Source organism: Canis lupus, chromosome 14 (assembly GCF_048164855.1).
Source record: "Canis lupus baileyi chromosome 14, mCanLup2.hap1, whole genome shotgun sequence".
Lineage (NCBI taxonomy): Eukaryota > Metazoa > Chordata > Mammalia > Carnivora > Canidae > Canis > Canis lupus.
The window spans coordinates 47,853,142-47,865,755 of record NC_132851.1 but is presented as its reverse complement, the minus strand read 5'-3'; the positions used below and the strand labels follow the sequence as shown (position 1 = coordinate 47,865,755).

The window sequence follows — 12,614 nt, the reverse complement described above, 5'->3', positions numbered from 1 at the left end:
AGACAACCAGAGAAAACCCTGTAACAGTCCAACCAAGACCAGCTTGATAAACCATGTCAAGGATATCAATTACCAAAGGACCTAGAAGCCATCAGAAGTGCTACACGGCTCTGCTGAGAAAAGCCTGTCTATAACTTCATTAGACCTAGGAGACCAGGCATTGGCTCTATGTATATTTGAGAGATATTTTATCTTTTTGACATAGTCTTTTTGTCCCTCAGCTTATCTCAGCAGAATGGAGTGTTCTGTGCTCCATGCTATTACATTGAAAGAGGACAAATATAGAAAGAAAGAAACTCTCGAGGGCAGCGCAAAACAGAAATGAGGAGCTGGGTAAGGTTAGGGAAATAGACTATGCTATGGAATACTTGACAATAAAACTCAAGTATTTTAGCATCACCAGTTCCAAATAATTTTATTGCCATTGAAACAGTGAAGCATGATTTTGAAGCAACTATTTGTGCATTTCTCAAGAGCTACGTAGAACCAACCCTTAACCACATGTACGAAGTGGCTCTTCCATTTTCAGAGCCAGAGACAGTGTCTCATTCTCTTTATCCTTCTCATCTTCACCCAATACTTACTGTTGCAAAATGAAATTCTTACACTACCCAAAGTGCTGGCCCGAGATGCACAAGTTATTCACTTAGTTGCTTACACCAGGCGTCTCCTCTCCTGACCTAAATGCCGTTTTACTGTGCACATGTGTTGTAAATAGGTAAATGTAATGTGATGTTGATATATTCTGCATAGAATTCTATGCATTAGAGTAACTTAACTCCATAGAAACTCTTGAAGTTGGGATCCCTGGGTGGCGCAGCGGTTTGGCGCCTGCCTTTGGCCCAGGGCGTGATCCTGGAGACCCGGGATCGAATCCCACGTCGGGCTCCCGGTGCATGGAGCCTGCTTCTCCCTCTGCCTATGTCTCTGCCTCTCTCTCTCTCTCTCTCTCTGTGTGTGTGTGTGACTATCATAAATAAATAAAGAAAAAAATATTAAAAAAAAAAAGAAACTCTTGAAGTTTATCAAGTTAGGTGCAATGATTGTAAATCCCTATTAACTGTAAAACATAGCTGGGGATCCACTAGGCTCACCAACACTTTTTTCCCCATCATCATCCGTGAGAATGTCAGGCATCAGTAAACCATTAGAGACAACATAAGATGCAGCGATGCTGAGGGTTCTAGAAACAAGCCTCTACTATAGGGGATCCCACAGATGGTTGCACAAGCCCTTTTAATTAGCATATTATTGACCCAATAATAGCTTTTTCTGAGAGATGTGTTTTATATTCCAGCCCACCAGCTGGCACGGATATGCTGCTTAAGGATCACATAATAAAAGTCTTTATGAAAATGCGCGCACAGCATATGTCTAGTAGCAGATTTATAGATGAAATAGTCCCTGTGGTTCTCTCTCTTTTCACCAAAGAAGGGAAATGAATAAATATGCCAAACCTGAGCAAATATTTAGGTTCAGCAAGGGTTTTATCTCATTCACTCATTCTCATATCAACAAGTTTAACCTTAAATCTTAACCTCTGTTTTTCAAAATTAGTTATCTTCACTTTTGGTAAAGATCCTTTACAAAATCCACCAGTAAGATGAGCCATTAGAAAAGCACAGTGCGTGTTGGCAACGTTGGAAGTTCCATAAGGAACTTGCTACTAAGAGGTAATGTGCAATAAGTGTACGTTGGAAGAACTTAATGTAGCTGTGGTTTGCAGAACGGGCAGGAAACTCAAAGAACAGAGAGATTTATCATTGCACAATTTAGAGCATTTTACACTTGATCTTAGCCAAAAGGCCAAGACGCAATACAATTGAGAGCATTCTAAAGAAATTTTCAGCCAAACTAGTCAGAAAGCAAAGTATCTATACTAAACACAGCTATATGCTTTCTGTTTTTCATACTAACAAGCTTCCATAATGAAACATTTGAATCTCAAATTATTTCATCTTTATTACATTGTAGGAAATTAAATTTTGGTTTGAATGAGCCCCATAATATGAAATTGAGGTGTGGTTAGAGAATTGTGTGGATTGTTTATAAATAAAGATCCTTCAGATGATTTACTTAACTCTGTGTGTTCATTCAGTACTTCATTAATTCTAGAAAATTGGTGTTAGAGTAAACTCATCTCTTACATAGTATCCTTTATGAGTCACACTCTCTGGTAGGTACATGAGCTAAGGATAGAAAGATCTAGCAATTCATTTAATAATAGTAACTCAGCAAAGAGTGCTATTTTTTTTAATATTATTTATTTATTTTAGAGAGAGAGCACACCTGAGCGAACCTGGAGAGGCAGGAGAAGAGGGAAAGAGAGGATCTCAAGGAGACTCCCTGCTGAGCACGGAGTCTGATGTGGGGCTCAATCCCATGACTCATGAGACCACAACCAACCCCAGCCAAAACCACAAGTCAGATGCTCAACCAACTGAACTACCCCAGGTACCCCAACAAAGAGTGCCAGTGACAGAAATAGGAAGCCAGGGAAGAATCCAGTTCAAAAAGGAATATGCATGCAGGATTTCAGGCCATGCTCACCCATTGCATCCCTGTTATATGTCCACAGCACTGTGCTAGATGCTGGTGTAGGCGGTTTGTTAGTAGGGTGAGGTCATTGTCCTCTCACAGTGGAAGCCACACCAAGAAGATAAGCAAACATGAACATGTAATTAGCAACTCAAGACAGAATGAGATTAAGCATCAAGTGATTCCAAGAAAAATCTGGACAAGGTTCTGAGCAGAAGAGATAGAAGAAGGCAACATAGAGACAGAGAAAGAGAGGTGGCTCTAGGATCAGAGAGTCAAGAGAGAATCTTGTTTTCACCATTCTGTGACAGCAGCATGGTGTTAAGTCAATATCCCTGGGCTCCAGTTCCCTTGTCTAGAAAGTAAAGATCAAAATGCCTTTGGTACACATTGTGCTGATGATGAAATGACATAATGTATGGGAAGTGCATGACTGGTGCAAGAGGCACCAATTACATGACAGCTATCCCTATGATTATTGTGACCCAGCAGAGGCAAGAGTGGGGCAGTCAGTCCTCATGCAAAAGATCGGCTTTACCTCAAGGATAGTGGAGGATTTGCCTAGGACCTACCATTTAAAGACAGGAATAATTAAAAAAAAAAAAAAAAGAAGAAGAAGAAGGAGTCAGTGAGAAGGCTAATCTATTAGAAATTTGTCTTAAAAATGGGCCGGAGTCAGAGTCAGATTACAGAGGGCCTTGAATACCCTCTTCCTTGAATAGGAAGAGAAATTCAGACTATGTTTTATGGGCAGTCGGGAGTCACTTGGAAAATATTGACCAAGGAAGTTGCTGGATGAGATTGATGTTTTAAGGCTCTTATTTTGATAGATCTGATCATTGGATATGCAACCTGGATTGGAAGTGAGAGAGTCAAGAGTTAAGGGTGAGCAGAGAGGGAGAATGAACGTTTATTGAACACCTATGGTATATATTTTAGACCATGGTCCGAAAACCAGTCTCTGATTCCAAATGGATTCTCCACTAAGGAAGAATCAATTTCTCTTCCTCTTTAATGAAATGGAAAGTGAAAGCACAGACGAGCTTTTCCGAATTCTTAGGGGAGTTGGTTAGAGCAACCCAACTACCGTCTATAGTGGAATGAGAGAAAACCATGGTGCTTGTGGAAGGAAACAGCAAGATGCAAATTGTTTGAAGGAATATTTTTGTATTAAAATATTAAATTAAATATTATTAAATATTTAAAATATTTAATACTATTTTAATACTATTTTATATTTAGCATTAAAATAGTATAATTTTTTTCCCCTTATAACAAGGGTGTCTTCTATGTTCTCTTCCCCTATCCTTTTATACTTAGAGTCAAAATCCTAACAGCGAAGTTTTGGGGGCTTCAGATGAAAGGCATGATTTCTCCATTCAAATCCGTATTCATTAAAACCAAACTGTTAAAATGGAAGCTATATAATACAAGCTCTTCTGTGAACATTTGGACATCTGTAAGGAAATACATAGAAGCCCATTTATCAATCTGAAAAGTATCCAAAAACAAAAAATCCAATCACCTTTATTTGAGAGTGATCCAAGGAAAGGTGACTCCATTTTGGCAGACTCCCTGGTCGATGGAATTGTCTTCAGACTCATGAAGAGATTTGCCAGCCCTGTGGGAGAGCAGGGTTGGGGGTTGTGGGGGCAACCACAACTATATCTATAGAGTTCTCTTAGTGGATTCCAGGGAGTCCCAATACATAGCTTGGTAAATCAGAAAGCCGGGATTTTCTAGACTTGTATTCATTTTTCTGTTCAGAAGCATCTCTTCCACATGCTGTTCTTATTAAGGAATGTTCTGGGAACTGTGTGACTCTTGAAGAGTCAATTTGTGCTTCCAATTAACGTTTTCAAAAAATATTACACTTAAAGCCTAACATTGGCCAACAGTCTTAAAAATTTTGTAGGACCGCCATTTTATTTTCCTGAATGCAATCGTAATAAAAACTTCCATATTCTGGCTTGCATTGAAGTGGTACGTTCCAAGAAAATATCCAAGATCCCAGGGTTTAGTTGAACTGTGACATTGTGTTCATTGTTGGATTGTTCTCATGTTTATCATAGATTTTTCTTGTCTTGTTTGGCTGGGGTGAGTTCTCTGGCCTGTAACAGATAGATGTGGTTTTAAAGTGATTAGACATTTTTCTGTGAAAAGACAACTTTATATCTGAGAGAACATTAAGTGTTTAAAAGTCCTAAGGTTTGGAGATGTAAAAAGCTTTGATTTTACCTGCACTAGTGCTTGTAAGATATGTCTTGTATTGGTTTGCCTTTTTCATTTAGTTATATAAAATATTCTTTTAAACCTAGCAAACAGCTGCTGATTGGGAATACAAATGCCGGCTCAAAGGGAAATTGCCAATCTCACCTTCAAATATGACTCTAACCTCAGAATAGAACTTCCATTTCAAATATTGCTAAAAACCTATTTTTAAGTGCCTGGAGGAAAACTCACTTAAATTCTGTGCTTTTATAGGAAAATACATGCATATCTTCAGCTCAAGATATCAGATTTTATAACTTTATAACTTTGCATTCTGAATAAAAATCTATTTGTCTAAAAAGTCCATACATCATTATAATATGGCAAGTATAGAATATGAAAGCCCTTTATCATCCAACCTCTCAAAATGTCTTTCTGAGACTATCTTGGAGAGTATTTCTCCATATTTTCTTTCTAGAGAGTTACTAATAAACACACGCATATATTCATTAAAATGGATTGGATTCACCCTCTGCTTACACTTCTACAACTTGTTTTTCTCTCTTACACATTTTCTTGCTATTATGTACAAACCTACTTTATTCTTTTTTAACAAATATTTCATTCCGTGGGGGAAGTGGCCCATAATTTATTTGAACAATCCTCTGTTGATGGACATTTATATGAGATATTGTTCAATTTACTTTTTAATTTACATACAGGAAAATTCACTGTATGTGAAAGTAGAGTAAAGTTCTATGAGTTTAGACGAATGAGTGCAGTCATGTAACTACCATGGCAATGGAGATGCAGAGTTCATCACTCTAACACTTTTACTATACTGTTCCTTTGTAGTCGACTCTTCCCCCACCACCAGCCCTTGGCAATCCCTATGCTATTTTCTGTTCCTATACTCTTACTCTTTCTAGAATAGCATAAAAATGGAATCATGCAGGATGTAGCCTTTTGGATACGGCTTCTTGCACTTAGTATAATGTGTCTTTATCCATCAGTGTTCCTATGTGTACCTGTAGTTCATTTATTTTTATTGTTCAATAGTCTTCCATTGTATGGAGGTGCCAGTTCCTGTGTCCGTTCACCAGCTCAAGGACATTTGGATTCTTTCCGGTTTTTAAAATTATGAATAAAACCACTATAAATATTCATGTTTAGGTTTTTGTGTTAATGTAAGCTTTAATTTCATTTGAGTACATGCCCAAAAGTGGGATTACTGGGTCACATGATAAGTATAGGTTTAACTTTCTAAGAAACTGCTAGATTGTTTCCAAAGTGCCTGTAACCATTTTTGGTTCCCACCAGCAATGTGTGAGCATTCTAGTTATGTATACTCTCGCCAGTACTTGATATTGTCAGCTTTTTTTGTTTTTTGAACCATTCTGATAGTATGTCATGGTGTCTCATTGTGGTTTAAATTTGCATTTCCCTAGTGACTCATAATATTGGGTGTCTTTTGTATACTTATTTGCCATTCATGTATCTTCTTAGGTAATGTGTCTATTCAAATCTTTTCCCATTTTCTCCTTGGATTGTTTTCTTATTGCGTTTTAAGCATCCTTTGTATTTTCTGGATACAAGTTCTTTATCAGATGTTGTTATACAAATATTTCTCCCAGATCATATTTGTCTTTGCAGACTGTGTCTTTTTGCAGATCAGAAGCTTTACATTTTGATGATGTCCAATTTATCTTTTTAAAAATGGATTATGATTTTGTTATCATCTAAAGCTTTGCCTAACCTAAAACCTCAACAATTGTCTCCTACATTTTCTTCCAAAAGTTTTATAGTTTTATTTCATACTCTCAGATCTTTGATCCATGTAGAGTTAGTTTTCATATAAAATGGAAGATATTGGGACGCTGGGTAGCTCAGTGGTTGAGCATCTGCCTGTGGCATAAGTTGTAGTCCTAAGGTCCTGAGATTGAGTCTCACATTGGGCTTCCTGTGGGGAGCCTGCTTCTCCCTCTGCTTGTGTCTCTGCCTCTCTCTGTGTGCCTCATGAATAAATAAAAATCTTTTTTAAAAAAGAGGGAGATATTGAGGTTCATCTTTCTACTTATGAATGTCCAATTGTTTTAGCACCATTCTTTGGAGATTTATCTTTGTCCATTGAACTGCCTTGCACATTTACCAAAATCAGATGATCATATATATGTGGTTATATTTTAGACACTTTATTCAAAGTAATGAACTTTAAAGGTCTGCCATATTGCCGCTAAATCCATCCCGAGAAATGAAGCTACCAAATCCCATTTAGACTATGCATTTCTTTATAACTTAATGAAGTCCAAGAGAACACATTTCATAGTTAAACTCAGGTCATTAAACACTTGCATTGTTTAAGGCAGAGTTGGGCATGGGGGAGAACAAAGTTAATAAGAAATAATATGTGCACCCTTTGGTTTAAATAGTCTTAGTAGGATTTTTCCCAAAATGAAGTTTAATGTTAAACTTTTCCAGATTCTTCCTAATAAGGAAAGTGTGAAATTCCAAAATAATTCCCTCTTACACTCAAACACACACGTGCACACACACATACACACCACACATCAGAAGGAAAAGTTTATAGCTTGAAAACATTTGATATTGGCATAAACTCAAAAATATATAACCTTTTACTACTAAAAGTTTGTCTTCTTATAACAGGACAGAGTATTAGAAATTGCCTTTTTTTTTTTTTTTCTGGTTTTGACCAACAGGATCCTAAAGCAAGGTACCTAACATGCCACAGGCCTTTATCAATGAAATGTTCAGAAAACAACCCCCTTCCATCTGTCTCTCCTGTTTAGATTACTAGCTTACTATATGCTGGCCTACCTAACCCTCAAAAGCCCTGAGGACTTTTCATCAAGCAAGTGAAACAACACTGTGGTAGAGAAATTTAAAAAAAAAAAAAAAAAACTACTTTAGCAAACTTGAAAAGAGCCAGGCAGTCATTCCCTCTATATACTTAACCCATTGAATGCTTGACCAGGGGAAGCTCAGAACCCTGGGGAAGATCTTTCTTTTCTTCCTCTTTCCCTTCCTCTATCCTTCCCTCCCTTTTTTTCTTCCATCCATACTGAATAGGTGGCATTGAGCCATGTCAGGAAGGAATATAACAGTTACTTCCTGATAATTTAGTTGGACAAAGAACACATATCTGCAGAACACAGAAGTAATGAGTACAATTCACAAAGAATTCTACAAAACCCGAGTTTTACCACGATGCACTGATACTTCTTTTTTTTTTTTTACCAATAAAATAAAAATAGTGGCAGCCTTTGTCTAATTAGCCCCTGCCAAAAAAAGTCCATCTCAGAAAAAATAATGGAATCTGAATTAGCACAAAAATGTACTTAGTTTTCATTAAATATCTGTATATTAATTACTCCTACTCTTCTATGACCAGATTTCCAGGTAAAGAATTTAAAGAACCACCAAAGTGATGAATGCAAAGAGTACTTGGAATAGACCCTGGGGGCTGAGAGGGATCTCTCTAATCACCTTGTCCAAGCCTGTCAGCAAACCAACACTGGGCAGCCTCACCCATTTTTACCAAGGTCACCACCAGGTCACTGCAGAACTGGACCAGTTCTTTCCTGGGAAGAACTGCACAAAGAGGACCTCAGACAGTCTGGAAGGAGAGTGTGGGCCTGAGGAATGATGGTGCAGGCCCCCAGAAGGAGCAGACGAAGGCAGCCAGCAAGGGTGGAGGAGCTGGCTGGGCTGGCAGTGTGTTTGCAGACCTCTGAGTTTGGAGCACTCCAGGCAGACAAGTCCATGGCTCTGGATGGGGCTGTCTCAGTTAGAGACAGGCCCACTCACTGCTGCTCTAGTCAGTAGGAACCCAAGAGCATCTATTCTGTTGGCGTATATTGATTCGGTTGGGGTATTAGAGTGACAGTTCATAATACACTGCTGTTTCCAAAGAGTAAAGCGTGCACAGCTCATTTGGTCAGAAGTTATAACTTCACACTTTTACTAGTAGGGAAAATCTGGAAGAGTTTAGTAACCATTTTCAACTTTGGAATTTGTCATTCTCCAGTCCTTGCTTTTTCCTCTTTTTCTTTTTTAATGGTTTAAGTTAGAAAGTTTGCGTTTCATTAAGCTTCTATTGCCATGGACCACACCCTATTCCAGTGACCTTGAAGAAACTTTTGTCACTGCTCTGGTTGCCTGGAAGTTCTGGAGTAGTTCAGACAATCAGAAGGATCTGGTTCCCAGAATGACTGTCTAAAAGAGGTTAGGAAAGAGCAATACGACAGTAAGCCAGTGTGGATTTGTAGGATTCTCAATACAACTTCATCCTGGTATCCACAACCAGCAGGAGATTAGTTAAGCCCCAGAGAAGCCCATCTCCAAGCATGCACTGTGTATCCCCATTTCCCTTTTGGGGCTGCAAAACTGGGCTTGTGGTTTGACCATGGTGTCCTAGAAGGACTGGTCAGGACACTCAGGGATGGCATTTTCAGCTCCTCTGAAGCCATCTGTTTATCCAGCAAGTATCTATTGAATATCTACTGTGTGCCAGGCATTGTATGAGACGCTGGAAACGCAGTGTTAGTTCCTACCCTAGTGGAGCTTAGTCACACCTTGAATTAGCAGTGGGCTTTGGGCAAGTTTTTCTCTTCTGTAGATAAAGGACCTGGACCGCATGTTCTCAAAGGTTCCTTTACAAGTAGGAAATTCTATTCCTAGAAGCAGAGCATCCCCAGTATCTCTTAAGGAGAACAGAAGCACAGCTTCAACAGTAGGGAACAAAAACTCCTAGTGTAACAACTTAACACAAAGAATTGGAGGCGGGGAGGTAGTATATTTTTTTCCTGGGATAAGAGCTTACTTTTTGGGAAAAATTTGATGGAGTTTTTCTGAGAAGAGGAAAGAAGAAAATGAAAAACCTTAGTAGTTTATATCATCCTTGTTAATTCAAGTAGGTGTTGAGAACAATTCAGTCTAAGTAAAAAGATTCTTGAAACTTAAAATATATGGAATGAATATTGTCCTTGTGCCAAAAAATATTGCATTTGTTCAAAGCAAATTCATTATATACTTGTATTTAACAAAGAGGAGATTTTGACAAACTGCTCTTTAAAAATTAGATCCATGAACTCAAGAATCATACTCCAATTAATGAATTCCGAGTCTCCTGTAGGGCAACTCAGCAGGCCACGTGGGCTATCAGAAGGAATGAGAAACAAGGTCCTTGCCTTCAAAGAGCTCACAGTGTGTAGTTTCTTCTACATGGACTAAGTACCTTTTATAAATTCCTTTTTGTTTTGTACTCGAGTCTTTAGCATTTATAATGGAAATATGATGACCTTGGCCATATCAAGAGGGGGCTGGGAGGTGCGATAGCACCATACAACATGCTGTGAAGGCTTTGGAAGTACAGACTTGTGCTTTGACCAAAACCCTGGAGATTGGAAGGACCTCTCTTCCTCCTGGAGGCGTGATCTCTAAATTGTACTTCCTAGGCATTTTCTATCAGCAGCACAGAGAGTATTCCATTTTCTTTGATGCATTTCTGGGTTTGGAACTATCAGTGCTGTTTGGCATCAATTAAACTGAAAAATGTTTTTTCGTGGACTAGCAAAAATGTTTGCTTTAGTGTTGATTTTCTCATTTTGTTATAAAATAGATATCCCCATCTGTGTTTCATCCAGGACAACTTGGAAATAAAGATATTTTTAAGTGTATAAATGTGATTTGAGAATTTGAAGAACTTAGTGTGGTGTTTATATGAGCAAGTGTAGATTTCTATTTCAGAGGTGGCCACCCAGAAGGCCACCTTCCCTTCTATTCCTGCCCCCCTTCTCCTTTTCATTCCATTCCTCTGATTCCTAACTATCATAATAGAAGCTTTCAGCAAACCAAACGCAGCAGGGCTATGGAGGTGCTCAAAGGATGGCTCAATCATACGTGCCCTGTTTGGCCACGAATACATGAGGACAGTATAACCAGGGGACCCAGTATACCAGATACAGAGTCTAAGTAGATATATTCTGAGAAGGGGGAAAAAACGCACAATTTTAGAAGCCGTATTAATGCCTCTGGGTTACAAGGACTGCCTTTTTCAGACTGCTTGAGCTTGGGATAATCTGACCCACTATGTGATTGTGGGAGTGGGGACAGAACAGGGACCAAGGGATACTGGACCCCTTCTGCAGTAACATAATTCCACAGGTCAGTGAAGAACCTTATTCAGAGCAGCTGCAGGAAAAGGAGACAGCTGTAGGCATCAAAAATAACCTTTTAGAGCAGCCCGGATGGCTCAGCGGTTTAGCGCCACCTTCAGCCCAGGGCGTGATCCTGGGCACCCAGGATCGAGTCCCGCGTCAGGCTCTCTGCGTGGAGCCTGCTTCTCCCTCTGCCTGTGTCTCTGCCTCTCTCTCTCTCTCTCTCTTTTTCTGTCTCTCATGAATAAATAAATATTTAAAAAATAACCTTTTAATAAAAATGCTATCAATGATTACTGGGGAGAAATAGAATATTTTATTTTTATAATAGAATTTGTAAAATTTTGGCAGAAGGTAATTGTTCCAATTTGGCATTAGATAGCCAGTCTTCAAAACAGGCCAAACTAAGAGTTTACAAAGGACTGATAGTGTCCTAGCCTACCATTTATTCATTCAAACTTTTACTCACCAAATACCTATTAATTGGCTACTCTGTCATTTTTCCTCAAACTTACTCCCCTTACATAGGGGAGGAAGTTTTTTTGTTTTCTTTTTCTTACATAGAGTCCTCCAAGTCAATCATGCCTTTTTTTTTTTTTTTTTTTTTAATACAAGGCTTTAAATCCCATTACCCCATTGCCTGGAATATGCCAGGTAAAAAGTCTGGTTTTCAGTGTTAGCCTGTTTGAGTTGAACGAGAAAAGAATTGAGCCAGCCATCACCACTCTAGTGAACTCTTCTGACGCCAAAATGTAGCCCAGAATCCTTCATATTGGGGAGATTAACGAATCTTCAAGTCTTCATGTTTCCTGGGGAAGGCTAGGACTGGCCATTATGGTTTTAGAAACTCAGCCACAAGTATTTAACGAAAGCAGACGGCTTGAAAATAGGAGGTTTCCATTGGCTGTTTCCACATGCCCAGGAACACAGACGCTGCTGACTGTGGAGTTTACGTTCCAAGTCAGCCTCAGCTTCACTGGGAGGACCCCGTCTCTGGAACTCTAACTTGTCGCCAGCAGGGCTTCCCCTACCACCTGCAACCTCCCACCTCACTGTTGGGGATGCAGTTTTCCCTAGAGTGATTACCTTCACATGGTAAGGGTGTGCCACAGCCAGTGATGACGAGCACACCCACTACAGGTTCACACTCAACAGGTTCCACTCCAGATGGGCACTGGGAGTTGCATTTATTAACACTAGGCCGAAAGAGATCCAAAGTGTTTTCCAGAGAAACGTGGTAATGCCAGGGCAAAAAGACGAATAGAAAATAAAATGAAGCAGAATGTAAGATAATCATTGATGTAATCATAAAATATTTTTTTAAAAAGCCACGGGATCTTATATAGTTGATATTGGTCTAGATTTGGCACAGAGCTTCCTAGCAGTCAAAGAAAAGAGAGAACTCAGATTAGTCAGAATTTGGAAGGGGGGACTGATGTCACAGCCTTCTGCCCACCTGGACGCTACCTTCTCAGTAAGAGCTATGTCTGCTGAATTCCTGGAATGGCCTGTAGCCACACCATCATTTTCAGGGCCAGGTCCACAGGGGTCTGTGATTCCTTTTCCCAAAGTAGGCTTTGGAAAGCCGGTGTCGCGATGTTCCCAATGTACCGTTGGAGTCAGGAGTTCCTTGAATTGGAGACACAGCTGCAGATTTCAACTTCTCATCTCAGCAGTACTCCTCTTTTG

At 39.3% G+C, this 12,614-nt stretch overlaps 1 protein-coding gene and 1 long non-coding RNA gene across 10 annotated transcripts in view; one reads left to right on the top strand and one right to left on the bottom strand.

Annotated features, from left to right (window-relative positions):
* SCFD2 (sec1 family domain containing 2) overlaps nucleotides 1-12,614 on the top strand; it is a 413,274-nt gene that overhangs the window by 267,096 nt on the left and 133,564 nt on the right. The window lies entirely within an intron of this gene.
* Nucleotides 4,050-12,614, bottom strand: part of LOC140604080 (uncharacterized) — a 29,288-nt gene continuing 20,723 nt past the window's right edge. The window contains exon 2 of the long non-coding RNA XR_012007126.1: nucleotides 4,050-4,649. This is a non-coding gene — a long non-coding RNA (uncharacterized lncRNA). The remainder of the gene's footprint in view (nucleotides 4,650-12,614) is intronic.